Source organism: Apteryx mantelli, chromosome 9 (assembly GCF_036417845.1).
Source record: "Apteryx mantelli isolate bAptMan1 chromosome 9, bAptMan1.hap1, whole genome shotgun sequence".
Classification (NCBI taxonomy): Eukaryota; Metazoa; Chordata; class Aves; order Apterygiformes; family Apterygidae; genus Apteryx; species Apteryx mantelli.
Window position 1 is genome coordinate 6,405,060 of NC_089986.1, and position 6,165 is coordinate 6,411,224.

A 6,165-nucleotide genomic window follows, 5' to 3' on the forward strand; every position below is an offset into this window, starting at 1 on the left:
TGAGCAAGCCGAAGAGCGGTCCGGCAAAACTGGTTTGGCTGATGGGGCAGAGTTTGAAGGCCGGGTTTGCGAGTCGGGTCGCTCTCCAGGTTGCCCGCGGCCGCTCCCGCTGCCGTTGACGCCGAGCGGTCTCGAGCGCGGCTGCGCCGGGTGGCCCTCGTGTCGCGGGGGAGGCCGGGCTCGGTCCCGCACCACGTGCGCCGTGCGGGCTGTGACCGCGCCGCCCGTCGGCAGGACGCTCGTGCTCGTCACGTCGGGCGCCGGGCACAGTCGGGCGCTGTGCGCGCCGCGGGGAAGCCGTCAGCGCCGCCGTCGATGCGCGGCCACCGCCGCCGCGGGGCGGGAGACGCGCAGATGTGCCGGCTCGGCGCGGGCCGGCCCGCCGCTGCGGCTGCGCTTGGTCCGCGGGTTACCCCGGGGCCGCCTGTGCCTCGGGGAGCCTTGCGGCCGGATGCTGCCGCAGCATCGCCCTGCCAACGAGCCTGGAGCGAACCGGGGCGGGGGGAAAAACGCAGAAATAGCCAAAGCTGGCGGCAGGAGGCAAAGCGGCGCGGGGAGTGTTGGAGAGTTTGGGGGTGTTTTTGAGCAGGATGAGAGCTGCAGGTGCTGGTCCGGCGCCGCAGGGAAGCGGCCGTTCCCGCGGCCGGAGGGGCCCGGGCTGCAGCGTCGCTGCGCGGGAAAGCTGGGGGACTCCAGCTTAAGGTTCAGCTGCCGCAAGCCAAATATTTTGTGTGGGGAGAAAACGGCGCGGGGCTCTCCTGACCCCACCGAGAGTTTCTTGGGCAGCTGGCTTAATCCAAAAATTCCCTTGCAGGGGAGCGGGGCGCTGGCAGCTGTCCCGGCACTCTGCTCTCCCTGGCCTCGCCGGGGAGCCTCCGCGCTGCCGGGGTCAGCGGGTTCCGAGGACCCAGCCCAAATCTCACCCCTAAAAGGCCCTGGACGCGCTGCTCCGAGGGAGGACGAGGGTTTGTTTCAGGGAAGGGAGGAGAAAGCCAGCAAAGCAAAGCAGAACCAGGGCGGCTGCGGTGAGAATGCAAATCCGCAGCCCGCAGCGTGCGGCCGAGCGTCGGACAGGATATTAGTGCTGGCAGGGCAGCAGGGAGGCTTTTGGAGGAAGCACAAAGAACATTAAACTTCTCTAGTTTTTCAAGGATCAAAGCTCAAAATACCTGTTTTTCGCCCTTCCAAAATTCCCCACTCCCGCACAGGCTCCTCCAGATCCTGGACACCCCTGGGCTGGGCTGGCAGGGGCCCTGCTGGCTCCTGAAAGCTTCCGATGCTTGTTTGCTGACCACAAGCCTCAAAATGCAGTCAGGTATCACGCTCTTGAACGCAACGGCTGCTCCAGGCCGTGCCTAGCGAGGTGGCGGCAGTTGGTGGCCGACGCCGCGGCCGGACCCCCCGGATCAGCCCGCCGGCTCCCGCGGCGGCTCGCTCTGCCGGGGCCGCCTGCGTCCCGGGGCCGTGGCGGCAGCGGGGCTGCTCCGTTTCCGAAATAACGGGACGGGGAATGACGCGGCCCAGGGCAACCAGATGGACCAAACCCTTGTGCCGTCCCCGGCGAGGACAGGCGCCCACGGGGGCTGCGAACTGTAATAGTCAACCTGCGCTCGTTTTCTTAGTTTTTTTTTTTTTATTGTGTAAACTGATAACCATATTTTTTTTTCACAACAGTGCAAGTCAATACCAAAATCAGCCCATTTAAATGGATCTTCTACAAAGGAAATTTTGAAGCGTTTAAGGCAAGGTTTGTTCATCTTTAACTTCAATTTAGCATTGAAAAAAATATCAGACCTTCAGGTACTGATCAGCTCAACAAAATTTAAATGGGAAATTCCTTTTTCTTTCTTGTTTTTCGATTTAGCATTTCATTTAAAAGATTTACATTACTATGGAAATTGATACTAAGACACATTTGTCTCTGGCTTCCTTTAAAAATCCATTGTTTTTTAAATGTAAAGGCACACAATAAAGCTTTATGCATTTATTAAAATATACACATTTTGGTAAATTTAGATTTTTTTCTTAGTTTCTTGATAATATATATATATTATATGTATAATTGTCAACAACACAATCATTTGAAAATAAAAATCACTCCATAACATATCTGCATATTTTTTTTCTGTCTTCATGACACACTACAAGATCCCATTGTACAGTGCACCAATGGGGTTTGGAAACGACAAAAAAAGAAAAAAAAGAACTTTTTAACAAATACACCAATTTCATACCAGAACTGCAGAGAATTGTTACACCAGAAAATACCATCTGCCAAAAAGCAAGATATACATCAGAAGGAACAAACAAACAGAGAGAAGTAAAGATCATTTACAAGCTGAACTCGTAACAGCCGGTGTCATCCAGAGCACGATTTCCCTTCTGCTGGAGGGTGCTGGAGCGCTGGGTCTTGCAGCTGAGTGGTCGCCACCAAGTGGGATCAATCTGTGGAGGGACTGAGAGCTTAAGCTGCTCAAAAAGACTTGAGGTATTTACGCTCCATCCACGTAGCACATGGGGCCCGCTGGAGCGGTGGGGTTTGTGGCCAGGCTCTGGATAGACAGCAGGGTTGTGTGTGTGACGCCCGCTGAGGTTAGTGAAAAATAGATGATACCTGTCTGCCTACATTTTCTTCGTGTTTCAAGTGCATGGACACCTCCTTTTAGGGGCCCCGGGGTGAAGCGCTGGATATTGGGTCTCAGCGGGCCAGCGCTTGCACCCCGGCTTCCCTGGCCCCCTGCGTATCTGAACCGGCCCCAGGGATGGAGGCATCCAGAGGTGGCCGACGCTTCGAGCATTTTGGCCTTTGCTGCTTTCACCCGAGCCCACCAAAACCCCAGAGTTCACTCCACGGGAAAGCGTAGGATCTCCAAAACAGAAGTTGTCCGGACCCAGATTTCAGCCTGGCTCTGACCGTCCTCCAAGGCTGAGGAGCTCCCGGCCCGGGCCTGGTGGTGAGGCCTCTCTGCGCACCTCCTGGGCGGGCGGCGTGGCGCGGGCGGCCGCTTTCGGCAGTGGGGTGGGACCCACCATGGCCTGCTGGCCTGGCCGGAGAGACGGGCGGACCCATGGGGCGCTCTGGGAGATGGAGCGGAATAGCAACAGCCAAAGGGCCTTGCTCAAGACATTGATCCAGTGCAAAGATGCCTGCAGATGCTAAAGAGCAAGGAGCCAGGCCCTCGTCAAACAGTACGGTGCAATTAGAGCTGACACGGCGACAGATGCTGGTCACTACTCTGTAGCAAGAGATTAAGGCTGCGGAAAGGACTAACAGGCTGTGGTTCAACAGGGTACTTGGGCACACGCTTGTGGGCAGGCAGGTGCCTAAATACCTTGCAGAAGCCAGACTAAGGTGACTACCTCGAACACGACATAGTACAACAGCTGGTAGGAAAATAATGTCGATCTTTCTCCCTGAAAGCGTAAAGCCGGACCTGCGAGGTGCCATCTCTCCTAGGTATTTCTAAGGCAACTACCATGAGAATAGCGAAGCGCGAGTGAGAGGCGACTTTTGCTAGAGGTGCTCGGCCCATGGAAAGGTCTCATGAGCTAATTAATGGGGGAGGTACATGCACTGAAAACGCTGCTTTTCAGTGGGAGGTGCCCATGACTTCTGCTTGGAGAAGTGTAATAGGGGTGGCTGGTAGGAACGGACGCCAGATATGAGGTCCCTTCACAAAGGCACATCCTAGCCTGCCCTGGGTCCCATGCCAGGCAGGCCCCATGTGACGGCTGCACCTGGAGAGCCTGGCTCTGGGACCAAAACCTGCACAGAGGCCAGTCGTCTCTTGGCTTGAACGGGACAGCTTGATTATGACCAGCCTCTTCCTCACGCCGCTGACACCCTGGGGAGGGCGTCTTCCGCACCCGGCTGGGCTGCAGGACCCCATTTACCCTCATCGCTTCCCGAGGGGCCAGGGCAGGCTCTGCTTTGCGTTTGCAGGGCCTGAGTCTTGGCTCGCCCAGAGTATTGAACTGTTCCCAATTCTCGGCATTGCTTACACATGGCAGAAATCTTGCTTCAGTCACCATTTAATTGCGTTGCATGAGCAGTCTCCTGGTTAGATGGCCAAGCGGTGCAAGGGTGCACGGCATCGTCTTGCTTTTGCTAAGCCCCGCTGTGGGCCTGGGAGGCCCGGGCCTGAGTCTTGCCCTGATCACGCTGGTGCGAATCCAACAGAAATCGGTGACACTAGGGAGCTATTCTGGATTTACCCTGAAGAGCTCTGGGGGAGGAGTTTTGCCCTGCAGCCTTCAGGAGCCAGGGAGATGTTGGGTGTTGCTGCCTGATATGGTGCTTCCTCGCTCCAGGTTATTATTTATTCAAAAAGATGTTCCTCTGCTGCAGTATTTTAAACCTACACCTAAGCAGGTCCGTGACGGACTCCAGAAATAGCCCCGCTGTGTGCTGGCTGCTGATCAATCATTGAGAGGCGCAGTGGGATGGGAGCCGTGGCTGATGTCTTTTAAGGGGAGAGGCAGCGAGCTGGTTCTTCCAGGCACCGGTGCCGCAGTGAATGCTGTTCACGTCCCGATGTTCGGCGAGGACATTAGTGCTTTGTGGTGCTGTGACAGGCGTCGTCGGCATCAAGGGCTGACCGATGTCCCAGCTGCCCCGCCGGTGGAGGCGAACCACTCGATGTGACGGGAGGGTTGATCCGGCTGCTGAGGTGCCACGTGCTGGGTTGGTGGGCGCTCAGCCGACCTGCGGGTCTCGATGTGGTCCAGCAGGAAGGGCCAGCGGGAGGCACGTGGCCTGGGTCTCAAACCCTCGCTGCTGTGGGGCAACAGGGCTGCGCAGGAGCTGCGCAGGAGCTGCGCAGGATGGGTTGTGCGTGTTCATGCTGGGGTAGCCAAGGGGAAACCTCATCCCAGCTGCTTGAGAGAGCCTCTGAGGCGGCTTGGGAAACCTCCTCCCCGGCCTGGGGAGGTTGTGTCGGGACCATCACTGTCGTGAGGTTGTCCGAGGCTCAGTGGTCGGTTAGGGGGGTGCATCAATGTGGTCCAGGGCAGCCGATGGGGCACCTGGGACACTGAAATCAGGTGTCCAGTCTGCCAGCTGGAGGAGAGCCACCCAGAACTGGCCTGTTATATTCCCCAGGATATTTGCCAGCATTTAGCTAATGATCTCTCTTTTATCTCTTGTAGAGACAGCAAAGTGCTGTTACTGCGTCTGATGTTATGGTCATCCCGCAGGCAACCTGTGCATGTGCTGAGCTCTGCTGGAGGGAGGGGAGCAGGATGGGGCTGTTGTCCGGTTGCACCAGAAGATTTAACTATCAGAAACTTCCATCTCCTAACAATCCCTGCCCTATGACCCATGAACTCAGTTTTGTCTCAGACTGAAATACAGAATTGTATAGAATGAGCAGCATTTCAGTATTTTTCATACTGCATCCACCAAGCCATGATCAGAAATAGAGAAAATAGTACGAAGCTGAGATAGGAGCAGGGAGGGAGGTTTCAGCAGCCTGGTTCTCTACCATTGCCCCATGCACAGCTCAGCAATGCCAAGGTGGGACTGACTTGCATGAACTCACTTTGTTACTGGATGGGGAGCAGCATCCAGAGGAACACAAACGCTTCCCCTGAAGAACTGAAGCCAGGATGACAGCAGAGATGTGCCCACCAGAATTAGTGAATTATGAATTAGTCATTCAGTACAAGATACAGAATGATGGAAACAGTGTCCAGCCTCAAAACTACGGTGCTAAGAGAAATGGAGTTTGGTGTTTATTGATCATTTACCCAAAGTGGGTTAAGTAAGTCTAGAGAGGGTCACAACACTCATTATGACTAGAAATGGGCCCAGACTCCAAAGTTTAGATTTGGGATGTTCAGCTACACTAGGACTTTGAGTTTTGATTGAGGCCGTCTAAGAGGAGCAAGACACAGTCCAGTTTTTAGTCCCAGTTTTTGGGACATTTAGATTCAAGGTCTTGGGGCGGAGACCTCAACAGTGTTGGTGTTTGCACGGAGTGCCTTTGTACTGCAGTGGGCTATGGAAATGCTGCATGATGGTGCCAAGATCCCTGGATCCAGCTCTAATCTACTCCTGAGATTCCCTTGAAAGGTATTTCACTGTCTCCATTTGGTACCTACCTACCAATCTATCATTCTACCTAAGCTATTTTTTCTAGGTGGTTGAAGGTAAAATATACGTTC